The following is a 13,691-nucleotide window of genomic DNA, read 5'->3' as shown; positions in this document are numbered from 1 at the left end:
CTACTTGAATTAGCATACATTGGAAACTACATGTTTCTCTTTCAAATTTTTGATTGTCATTAAACTATATATGTCCACTTACATTGCTTGGGGCCTTTTTTGTTGTGTTGCATTTTATAAAATTATCTGATATCCTTATTTTCTAAGGAACTGACTCCTATATATTTTCTGGATTTAAGTGATTTATTTTAGAGTGAGCAATTTTATTTTTACTGATTTCACTGATATTCCCTCTATTCATTAAGTTTCCAGTGTAGTTTCAATAATTTATTTATGACTGTTATGTGAAAAAATGGTAATTCAGGTTTCCTTAAATTTAATTCAATAGTGAATGTGGCAAATTTAGAATCAACAGCACTTTGGGAGAAATGGGAAAGTTATAAGCACTTTAGTCAAAGTATTAATTGAATGCAATGTATTTAATAGTGATTTTTTAAATCATGCTCACTTAAATTGTATAGTGTTGTGAACAACTATTTAAGGTATCCCTCATTTATTTCTTAGCATCATAACAGTAAGCTCTATAAACTTCATTACAGTTAGGGGAAGAAAAAAGAGCTACCACTGGACTGTCGTGCCAGGAAAGTACACTTTTCAAAAAAATAAAACAGTGATTTGTACTTTTGAGAGAAAAAGAAACTATTCTCTCAAAAGAGGAAGTTCCCTTTTTCAAAAAAAATGTTGCTGAACCTAGAGGCATATCAGGTGACAGACATGCCTAATTATGAGTGCCATTCTAACCCAAGTCTTCTAACCATGAAGAAAATACTCTTTCCCTTGATGCTGATAAAAATTGAATGCTAGTAATCAGTGATTCTTCACACTTGGAGTTGTGAAAGTCTTCTAAAATAAAATTTCCATGATTAGGGGACAATTAACAATGGAAGCAGTCAAGATATAGAAAAAGCACAAAGCCCAATTTAAAAGGAAATAAAGAAACCTATTTAAATAAATAGTTGAGGTGAAATATTTAGCCATCTTTTAAGAAAAGAATAATGTGTCTGGGTGTCTGAGATCTTAGTTCTATAGTTCTCCTAATTAACAAACAGATATTTTCTTTGAACAGACATATCCTTAACCACAGATATTCTTTCTCCCTTTCTTTAAAACACACTCAACAAAAAGACCATTCAGAATGGCACTACTGAGAAACCTGATTTTGTTAATTGGTCACCTTATGATTGTCATTATTTTCTCAGGAGAAGCTTTAGGAGGGGGTACTTTAACACTGATTTACAATAAAATGAAATTCGCCTAGGCATGTCTGACATGTGAATGTCCTTTATTCACACAAGTCATCCCATTTAGCAGCTCTTAGTCACTGACTAATTCAGAAATAGCTGCTTATGACCTAAGCAATTTATAAATATGCATTGATTTTATCAACAAACTAAGAAAATGGTGTATATTTTTACAAAAGAACACATTTAAATATACCAGGATTAGTAGGTTACATCAATGTGGTCTTTGCTATATAATCTGGCTTCCTTTTCCATGATAAAAGATATTTTCTTTAAAATTCATGAAGGGTGAAAATACATTCAAATATTTGCAAAGAGAATTTTGATAAATTTTGTTTTATGATTGAAATAATGCTTTTGGGGGTATTTGAACTGCTTACATAACAATAAAGCTTCTCTATATGAAGTACTGTGTATGTAAAAACAGCATTTCATATTTTATTTAATAAATCAGTTCTTTCCCCATTTTTTAAAAAAATTTACCTGTTGAAAGGGATGCTCAATCTCTATCTCAAGGTTAATCATAGCAGCCAAGATATGTTATTTGTTACTATTGAAATGTTTGAATAAATCAAGCATAGTTTTCTCAATATAATTAATTCACTTTTCAGAATTTTTCTGTCGAACTCATATGTACTGAATTTTACTGTTATATATAATTTATATAAAACAAACTAGAAATATTATTTTTAAGTTTTCTTTCATGTTAATTTATGTAGATATCAAATTCAAAATTAATAATCATACCAAAAACAATTATGAGAAAATATTACCATCAATGAACTCCTAAAGCCTGAATAAATATCTGATTCTTTTCCTGAATATTGTTTCCAAATATTCCCTATAATAATACTTGGATTTTTAAATATTATGCATTATTTGGCCTTAAATCTGTTTAAAAATACCATAGTACTAACCTTGTAGAATTTCTTTCCCTACATTTATCTTTAGAACTCAAGTTTGAATAATATACTTAAAATGAAATTTGTATTGTAATGTTCAACTTGTGAAAAGATAGTGGATATTTTCAAGCCTTACTTAAAATGAACTCTAGGTCCAGTATCAAGGACTAAATAAAGACATCAAATGTAAGTCAAAGCCAACCTTGATAGTTGTGATTCTGCTGGGAATTATTAATTAGTTCTAAATTGGCTTGAGTTTGTGATATCGGTACAAGCTCTGTTATATTTTATACAAGACTTGTTGAACCATCTCACTTTCAGTGACCACAATTAAGTTCCTGATGTTCTCCCACATATATCTGGTTAAGTAGTAGCAAATACATGTTTGAAGAGAATGTGTTCTTTTGCTACTACTCTTTTGCTCAATGTTGCTCCCATCCTTCTTCAGCTAATCTGTTATGCTACACAATTATATGAGCACACACACACTCAACCTTGCTTGCTCTTTTATACGATTCTTCCTCTATATTAGAGATACACATACACACATGCAAACTTTCCACAACTATTCACTACAGTTTCAAATTTTGGTCATTATTTCAACATTGAAAATAAATTCTTGCTAGACATTCTCTAACATTTTAATTCATTGATTATTCTGTATTTCAAATTTATCTACTTTCAAATATCTATGCTGACCTAACAGCTATTAAATTGTGCTTTACCCCCCAAAATTTCTATTACTTGGGCCTGTTTGTTTTATTGTTCTTCTAATCCCAGGGTTTACTCAGCAAGATCATGCCATAGTGTACTCTATCATTAACCAGCTTATTATTTTATGTAGTTAAATTTGCTTTGTGCCTTTGCTGGTGGTGGTGATGTTGGTGATTTGTTGCTGGTGTGTGTGTGTGTGTGTGTGTGTGTGTGTGTGTGTGTGTGTGTATGCCTGTGTATGTGTGCTCTTTTACAGAAATCGCTGGTGTTCTCAGTGGATTTTCTATGATTATCTTAAATATCGGGATTATACAGTGGACTATATACTGTGAATTAATAGAAGTGAATGTGTCATAAAACAAACCAACTTCCTGAAGGAAAAATTCCAGAGAATTCACTAAACTATTAATATATAACTTTCCCTATGAACTCCCATGATCATTTTGAAGATATTAAATGCGATAATTCCATTCTATTTCACTTCATTTTCTCTGACATGAACTTTCATTTCACATCTAAATTTTTATAAGCTTATTAGTAAAGATGTTATGTCTCTTACTGACAAATATGGCTGCAAAAATCAATGGTGAAAACTTATTTTTGGAGATAGACTACATGTGCTTTGATCTTGGGAAATTTACTTAGCATTTCCATATTTTAGTTTTTATCTGGATAATACTGTAAAACTGTATTTCATATATCAACTTGTAATTTTCAAACTCAAATGGCTGAACTAGTACTTGGTACATAAAAATGTAATAATAAATGCTTTTTTCACTGGGTTTTCTATATCCAAGTACACTATAAATGTATTTGTAAATTTATACCTGAAGATAAAACTTGTAATTCATATTTTCAAAATTGGTGAAATTTTTTTCTAAATATATGCTAATTTTATTTTTCTGAAAAAAGGGTAAAAATAGAATGCCACAGTTTAAGCATATTACTTCATTTCATGGTTAATACTTAATTAACTGTGGAACATATTTTTTTAAGTTTATATATTTATATGTTGACTAAAATTTATGACATGAAATCTAATATGACATAGAATCTAAAATTTTAAAGTTTACATGACATATTATGTATCATATATGTAATACATATGATTATATTGGGGGAAAGAAATCTAAGGTAGAAGAGAATGTAGAATAGGGAAGAATAATTAGTTGGAAAAAGAACAAACGCTCTACATTTCCACTCATGTGAATTTGGGTCATCCAACATTTTAATTATCAGTTATCTAATGGAAGCAGAAGATATATTATTTCAAGGAGAATAGCAACCTGCAAATGGGGGTATAATAATAGAGGGATGGATAATAGATAAGATAGATAGATAGATAGATAGATAGATAGATAGATAGATAGATAGATAGATAGATAGATAATGTATATAGAAATATGACCATGAAACCCACAGTGTTATACAATACTTTAAAAAAGACATTTACGCCAGATGGTGGTGGTGCATGCCTTTAATCCTAGCACTCAGGAGGGAGAGGCAGGTGGATCTCTGTGAGTTTGAGGACAGCTTGGTGTACAGAGCAAGTTCCAGGACAGTCAGACTACACAGAGACACCTTGTCTTAAAAAAAAAAAATCAACAAAGACATTTAAACAGAAAAAAGTAAATTTACTAGATTGCATTTGATTATTTACTATCACCAAGAACAGAAGTCATTTAATTAGGTTCAGTTTACAGATATTAAGATTTTTAACTCATTACTTTTTCAAAGTACATAATCCATAGATATTTAGAGGATTATCCAAAACAAAACAAAAACAGAAGCTTATGTACATATGATACATCTAAGACTGCATTCTAAGACTCATTGTTCCTGTTGTATTTTTGTTTATATGCTCATACAATTCATTTGTGCATTTAATCTATCCATGCCATTTAGTTAATTCAATGATATCTTCAAGAAGTTAAGTTCTGTAAATTGAAAATATGTTCTGTAATGTGAATTACAAGGACATTACATTAGATCACCATACTCTAAAACATATCAACATTCATCTGTATCATTTCCAGGGTATGTTTCATTCATTAACCACTCATATTTCTAATGTTCACATCCCCATATGGGATGTACCATTCATTTCACTCATGTTTGTTTATGCATCAAACCATTAATTGATGAATTGCAGTTTATAAATATCTGAAAATATATCGTCTTTACGAATTCTAATTAAACTTAAAGTGTAGTAAGTGTAAGAAAAACTATTTCCTTCCTTATAGTAATAATACTGACATTTATACATTTTATTATGTTTTATAAATTTAATCAGAGTCCTTTTAGTATCTTCTTTCTTCAAATAAATCACATTTTATGCAGCATACAATGAGAATTGTTGCTTTATAGAATGATGTTTTTAGGATATCTTGCCGTAATTTCCTATAAATAGTAACAGCATAAGAGCCATGTATGACAAAATTTTTCATTTTACGAAACCTTAAGTATAATAGTTTATCCTTTTTAATATACAGAGTGGGGAAAGTGGTGTGGCATGACTAGTTTTGTCGTGATACACACACATATACTTTATACATACATACATACATACATACACATATATACATACATATATATGCATATATATATGTATATATATATATGTATATATATATATTACAGCTTCAGTCTTAGCATTTTAGAGGCCAATCAAGAGAATGTTCTTCACTTTGAATCTAGCCTGGGATATACTGTGAAACTCAATCACAAGCAAACGAATAAGAAACAAAGAAAGAACATTTTCACAGCTTCTTGTTACTGCTGCATGCCAACAATACAAATTGTTAATACAAATCTTAACTTGAAAACTGTGTACCTGCTTAACTCATCTAAAACTAATAAATAGGTGTAGAGATATGCATGCATAGTCTTCTGTCCATTTATTTTGACTATAATTTAGAATAACTCTATCACCTATATTTTTGAGACAGAGTCAGCCTATGTAGTCCTGCCTGGCCTTGAACACACTGTGTAGACCAGTTTGGCCTCAGACACATGAAGGTCCACTGGCCTCTCCCTCCAAAGTGATTAATTTAAAGAGGTATGCCACTATGCTTACTGAATAACTTTTAACAGTGGGCAGAGTATTAATACACACCCTCATTATTTGTGAATCCTTGAGTACAGTCTTGTACTTTGACATCCTTTTGAATTATAAAGCCTATTCCTAGTTATGCAACAGGTAAGAACCTGAAAACACAGATGTGTACATTTCACATTACTTTTGTCAAATGCATTTCATTTTTTTTCTGCATCTGTGCCCCCAGTTTTCTTCCACGGGAAGATTTTCACAATGATTGTTTATGAGAGGAGCTAAAAACATATAGAGTATGCTTATATGAGTCATTTACCTTCTCTTATTTCCTGAGTTACTAATAAAGTGCAGGAATTGAACAACAGTGATTGTGGAATTTTGTGGATAGATCCACAAATGTAGATACTAGATTCTAGTATCTACACTATTTATATTATTTCTAACATCAATCACATAATTCAAATATTTTTATAAAGCAATTCTCCCCAAGAAGTAATATAGTTTAATTGTTAAAAACATGGACTTTAGACTCGAAAGACTTGAATACTCTAGTTTTAATAGATGTAAGATGCTGGCCACATTATGTAAACCATGTCTTCTTGAGTTTCTCCCTCATCAAATAAGGCATATGATACTATTACTTCCATTCTCTTGTGGTAAGAATTAATAGTGTTATGATATGCAAAATGCTTATACAATATTTGATAAATAGACATTAAAAATTTAAAGTTGTCTGATTGCTACTGATAAAAATTTAGGATCATATATACCACCTTTTTACTATTCTGATCAGCATTTCACAAAACTATTGTATTGATGAACATTAGGTACCAGAACACACATATGACAAAGATTTAAGTATGTATCTATCTAGAGTAGAGTGTGATTAGCATAAAATTTGCTTTCCATCTATTAAAATAATGGTTTCCTTCATTTACGATATTCATTAAAATCTCAGTATAATAAGAAAAACACATTGAATATACAATTATTTAGCATTAATGTGTCTATTTTTCATTAATTGATTCTCCTAGATAACTGTGGGCTTTTAAATTGTATTAAATTTAAAAACAGAGACAAAAATACAGAATGAAATAGTAATCTCAAGGTGATAATTAGTTATAAAACATTTTCTCTATCATAGTGTGATAGCAGATTTGTCAACTTGGAAAATATCCTAGGATAAGATTAAATGTAAATAATTAATGAGTTTTATGACCATAAATCTCAGTGAAATTGATCTAATAGTTGAAGGCCCAGGTAAAATAAAAAGACTAGATTCACAGAGTGAAAAGATAATTCCAGCAAGCTGCCTTCAGATGCCGTCAGTATCAGCTTCGCTCCTTGGCTTTGAGGCTGCTGTTTTCCACTGCTGATTTTGGAGGTACCAACCTCTATAACCACATGAGTGGCTGTCTAATAATGAATGCCCTTCTATATATGAACATCCTAAATCTGATTTATTCTGTTTGGTTTTCTTGGACAATCCTGAATAAAAATATAGTTTTTGCTCAGCTTTCTGGAGATCTTATATAAGAAAACATACTAAGCTCTAGAAGAATGTCATCAAGAAACTTGTACTCAACCTTCATGGAGCAGCACAATTTGCCAAGAAACTTTTAAATACAAAATAATATTATTAAATAATATGGTAATGATACCAGACAAATTTTGATTTGGAGTATTCTAAAGCTATGTACTGTCTAGAAATAATTACTCTTAAGCTCTGGTTACATTTATTTACCAAACCATGGACTCCTGGATCTTAGAAGAAAACACGTAATTAACCATGAGAAAACATTCCTGGAGGCTTTCCAACTTCATGTGAGGATACGCTTCAAATTTAATTATAAATTATTAAATAAAAATTTGAAAACTACCTATTGGCTTTTTAAAACTATTTGATTTATAACATTCATCACTGTCTTCTTGGCATTTGTGTTGAAAATTATCATTCCATAAGACAGTTCCAATACCAAAGGATATTAACCAGTGACATGTTTAATGAGAAAGAAAACCCTTTTTCTTAACTTTTAATCTTATTTTTTGAGTATTCATGCAAATGTATAGACTATGTCAAGCAAGCATAGTATCCCTGTTTCGCCCTTCTCTCTATTTGGTCACATCTTGCATGTCATATTCCTCCTCTTTGGTATCCTAGAAGTTTACTTCAACTTTCTTTTCATTTAAAAAATACATGATATTTCTACATAAAATACTTGAATCATGAATGAGAAAAGGCATAATAGTTTTCTTTGTACAATTGACTTAATTCTCTCTCTCTCTCTCTCTCTCTGTGTGTGTGTGTGTGTGTGTGTGTGTGTGTGTGTGTGTGTGTGTGTATTTGTTTGTTTGTTGAGACAAGGTCTCAGTACATAGCCCTAGCTGTACTGGAACTCAAACTAACCTCTAACTCATAGATCTCTGCCTGCCACTGCCTCCTGCATGCTAGGACTTAAGGTCTGATTATCCCCAGTAACGCAGATCTTCCTGAAAACAATATAATTTTGTATAAATTCTGAAAGACTTCCAGGTCTATTGTTCATAGGATGGATTCAGAATTGGGGAAGGGGAACAGTAATCATCTAGTTTGGTGACTGTGGGATGTGTTCTTCTATCTTTTGTCCACCTGGCAGAATCAATCAGTTGTAAGAATGGAACCTGGGTACAGAGTGGGCTTTCCTTTCCTTTCACTTGAGTGCTTAAAGTACTATCAGTTCCTGTCACTCAGCTGACTGTATCTAATCCTTATAAGAAAATAACCATTTAAGTACCCCATATAACAAGAATTTTACTGTAGAAGAAAAAGTGGGCCTGATGATGACAGTGAATTGACATGGTGCTTGCTTAGCATGCACTGTTTAGGTTCCCATCACTCCACAACCTGGGTGTAGTGATGCACACATGTAATACCATGTCTCCATCTCCATAGGTGAAAGGTAAATTTAGAAATTCAAGATAATCCTCAGGTACACAACAAGCTCCAGGCTGGAAGAATTTGATAAACTTCTCTCAGTTCGAAAATATAGTCTTGTTTCATGCTTCATCATGTATTGATAATTTAATTTCCTACTTAAAAAAAAAAGAAACCTTGGTGGGAGATGAAATGTGACACTGCATTTTGGCAACTATTTCTCTTGGTGCTGGTTAGTTCAGATCTGTGGGGCACCCGCTCCAATCATGAGAGACCAGCACCAGCAGGGTTGGTGGCAAGTGGGTTGAGTTTACCCTTCAATCTCAAGCCTGTTCTCAGTGGACTGACAGGGAAACCAGTGATGGTGAAACTTAAGTGATGAATGGAATGTAAGGGCTACTTAGTTTCTGTAGATGGCTAAAAAAACATGCGTCTTGCAAATACAGAATACAAAGATGGGCATTATCTGGACATCTGGGTGATGTTCTAATAAAGTGTAATAATGTCCTTTATATTTTATATCAGAGGTGTTGAAGAAAATAGGAAGATGGGAAAGATGAGAGAATAGCATCTATGGGGAGATTTTACATATATATCTGGATATAAGTATATGTGTATATAACATATTAATATATATACAGGATTTGATTTTTTCAACTATAAAAATTATCTTCCTTTAAGGACAGGTATGATAGAATACAGCTTTAATCCCAGTAGTCAGGAGGCAGAAGAAAGATTTCTGAGTTTTCTACATCATTGTCATCATTTGGCGTGATTGGTGTTCCACTAGGAGCTTAATAGCATCTCATTTGAGTTTACATTTCTCCGATGATATCTAATGTGGAACACCTTTTTATATGTATATTTGCCATCTTTGTATCTTTATTGATATGTGTGTTAATGACTTCAGCATATAGCACACGTAAAAACATAGCCCAAAATTTCCTTGCTTTTAGATCTATCCTACCTGGGATACTCCTACTCTGTCTGTTATAGAGAGTGTCAGCATGCTGTAATTTTATAAACACATTTATCCTCTAATCTATGTGTATATTTCAAATGAAAGATTTTTGAGCCTTTTTTTGTCCACCTTGATATACGTGTTTTAATAGTGTGGTTAGTCCGTGACATTTAATGTGCCTACTGATACACATGGAATGATAGTTAATACAAGTTTACAATGCTCACACTTAGTGCCCTTGTATGTATTGGGGCAGGAGGTACACAAAATTTCTATGTAAATTCCAACAAATTTTCTTATTAATCTAAATCTCCTGTAAAAGTAAAATAAACTTTATAAAGAGAAAACAGATCAGATATTTCCAAGGATGCTCTGGAAATAAAGGCATAGATGTGGAATCCATCCACAAACCAAACATCACAGGAGGCTTTGTCCCAGGTTTTATGGGTGACCATTTGATTCCTCCTAGAAATTGATAGTCTAAATTATTAGTAAATCTAGAGTATTTGAGAGTGTCATTTTTGTATATTCTAAGATTATAAATTTGTATATTATTTAGTATAACTACCTAATGTGGTCATAACTATTGTTTTCTTAAAATTTTGCGTTTGGTGATAAACAAGCAGGAGTTTCTATATGATTACATAATTACTTAAGTCTTAAATATTTTTCAAGTAATAAGCATACTACCAGAAGAATTATAACTAATAGGAAGGAAGTTATGAGGAAGCAGGCTTTCATGGATGCTTTTCTATGCAATACCCTCTTTCTAATCATTGTAATGTTCAAAAATGGCAAAAGCAACATAGTATGGAATTGTAACAGTTACATGAAAATATCACAAAAGAACATTATAACAACAAAGACAAAAGCATGATTTTCTTTTTTGTAGACTTTCATATTTCTCTGCTTTTCTTTGTAGAAATTCAGGAGGTAATTTGCAATAATTTTACATGTTCACCTTCCTCTTTAGATTTAAGGAACTATACTAAGGGAAAACTCCTTTTTCGAACTTTATTACCATTTTAAGTTGTTTACTATATGCAAAATATATTAATAATGTAGCATAGAAGGTGCTTGTTTAAAGCTCTAGAGATAATACCTCTGGTACAATGTAATGCATCCCCATTTTATCCACCATTGCACAGAACATCTATAAATGGCCCAAGTGTTTGTATAGTGCTTTAGGGCTCATTCCCGTTATCCCTGACTTGTAGTTACTTCAAATTCTTTGCTAATTGTTCTGGGTTCTTACATGCTCTGGAGGAAAATCTAAATGTTCGCACAAAGTCCTAGAGAAATCCCACTAATGAAATTAAGCAATAGGGCTAAAATGTGTTTTTGTCAATGTAGGCCCTTAAGCTAAATTTTGGAAGGTGATGCACATGGATTATTCAATAGACAAGCTTTTAATTAGTGTTACTTTATACTTACCCTGTACAGGACAAAAACAATCAAAATAGTAGAGCAAGCAAGTTTTCAGAAAGTTGCATTTCCATCAGTAATTTATTTGAAAAGTCTCTGCACTTAATATTTGAATTTTCAGAAGACAAAATTTGTCTTCTCAATATTTTATTTATTTTCTTTCTAACATTTTTTTTCACTTTCTGCTAGTATTCTATTTTCCTTAGAAGCTCCCTTTTCATGTCCTTATGGTGACTTTAAAATGCATCAGCCCCTTGCCAGGCAGTGGTGGCGCACGCCTTTAATCCCAGCACTCGGGAGGCAGAGCCAGGAGGATCTCTGTGAGTTCGAGGCCAGCCTGGACTACCAAGTGAGTTCCAGGAAAGGCGCAAAGCTACACAGAGAAACCCTGTCTCGAAAAACCAAAATAAAATAAAATAAAATAAAATAAAATAAATGAAATAAAATGCATCAGCCCCATCCCACCCCCAAAGGCCACAATAATCTCCAAAAGCCTTAGTGAATGTGTCATGACAGAGAAAAGAGTGCAAATATTTTAGCTATACCTAGACACTGATATAGAGCTTTCATTGATGCAATTGTTCTAAAGCATAATTTTCTCCACCTTGTGAAGTTGAATCAACTCATATTACTTTCAGTATAGTACCCCAAATATTATTGTTTCCAATATTGTCTCTTGAACCAAAGATAATCTTTTCTGAGTCTTCAAATTTAATTTATAGACTCTTTGTAAGAGACACTAGGTCAGTGCTGCCATCAGCTGAACAGCAACCGACCTTGACAGCTCCGACATTTCAACAGGCAGTTGGTAGTGATTGACTCACTAGAGAACAGCTCATTATTTATAGTGCTATCTCTTACTGAAATGACTTGATTCTGACCTGAGTGCTTTTCATCTGCACCTGAGCAGTGTCCAATTACAGACCCCTGCTGAATTGAAAAGTAATCTGGTTTTTTGTATCCCTTAATTTTATGTCTTTTAGTTTTTCATTCTCCCTGTAGGGCTGTGTCCCTTTGTGTGGGTGATATCCTATCTAGACTGTCCCAGTGGGAAGTATTGCTGGCATATGAACTTCTCTTGTCTCTATTGTTCTACCCCCTATTCTATGGGATAGATGTCTGTGTAATGTTTGGTTATCCATGATTGTTTGAGGAAGTTATTTGTCCTCTGGCCATGAAAAATATTAAAAGAAAACTACATATACAAAACCATATATTGGTTCAATTCAGAAGAAGATTTAAAAAAATAAAATTTCTATAAAGTAATTGAGAAATCTCCCATCAAAATTGCAAGACTCATCATTACTACAAAATATTATTTGTTTTTCTTAGAGTAAATATCCCTGTAGCAATATTTTCCAGATGCAGTAGAATGTGTCATGCCCCATTGCATCATGATATAGACCTAACGTGGATATTCATTATGAGTTGGTTATTTTAGGTGCTGACTAGAATGGAATCACATAGAAGTTTGACACAATTATTTAATGTTGCAAAAATGCACTTAGCATAAGTGTTGGAAAATAGAATTACAATTAATAGGTGGTATGCTGCTATACCGTTATCACTCCAGTTCAAAAATACTTTTATACTCTCTGTTGAAAACTAAAGCAATATAGTAAAAAGCACTTTTCTTCCAAGAAAAAGATACTCAGTCTACAACATTAAAAGACTCAATCAAATCTGCAGTACTATTAGTAGAAGAGGTAGAAACCAAATTATTCTCAACAGAAACTAAATTTAATGCTGTATTTTGCATACAACACCAGTTTTAAGATAATAGATTTCAGCCGGGCGGTGGTGGCGCACGCCTTTAATCCCAGCACTCGGGAGGCAGAGGCAGGCAGATCTCTGTGAGTTCGAGGCCAGCCTGGGCTACCAAGTGAGTCCCAGGAAAGGCACAAAGCTACACAGAGAAACCTTGTCTCAAAACCCCCCCCCAAAAAAAAATAAATAAATAATAGATTTCCTTACACATAGAAATTTTAAGCAAAAGTAATTCTTATAGTTTGTATAAATATGTCTCTAAGACCCATGTATTAAAGTCTTGGTCACAAAGGAGGCTCTATTGCCATTGCTGTGGACTTTGAGTTCAAATGTTTATAAAAAAAGTATTTAGGTCATCAACGCTGAGTCTTTGAAGAGGTATTTTAATATTGTTCTACTATGCTTTTCCTGCTATTGCCATTGAGCACAGCTACTAGATGTGTGCATGTATGAACATACACACAAACACACACAGTCACACTCACACATATACTCATCATTAGACATAGATTTAAAATTAGCTATTTACTGGGACATAATTTCCTTTTGGAGAACAAAAATCTGATGAAAATGGATGGACAACAAATCATAATACAAAATACTGAGTGACAAGCACACTAAAAAAATCTGATCAGAGGTGTTCAATTCTGATTAATAAGTATAAAGATTTCAACAATCTCATCTTCAAGTTTGTCTAACAATTAGTCAAATATCT

General features: G+C 32.4%; 1 pseudogene; it reads left to right on the top strand.

The window, feature by feature from the left end:
- Window positions 1-9,010: 9,010 nt before the first annotated feature.
- Window positions 9,011-9,391, top strand: LOC131900076 (small nuclear ribonucleoprotein F-like; annotated as a pseudogene).
- The last annotated feature ends 4,300 nt before the right edge of the window (window positions 9,392-13,691 follow it).

This window comes from Peromyscus eremicus, chromosome X (genome assembly GCF_949786415.1).
Source record: "Peromyscus eremicus chromosome X, PerEre_H2_v1, whole genome shotgun sequence".
Classification (NCBI taxonomy): domain Eukaryota; kingdom Metazoa; phylum Chordata; class Mammalia; order Rodentia; family Cricetidae; genus Peromyscus; species Peromyscus eremicus.
This window is presented reverse-complemented; position numbering and strand designations above follow the sequence as displayed.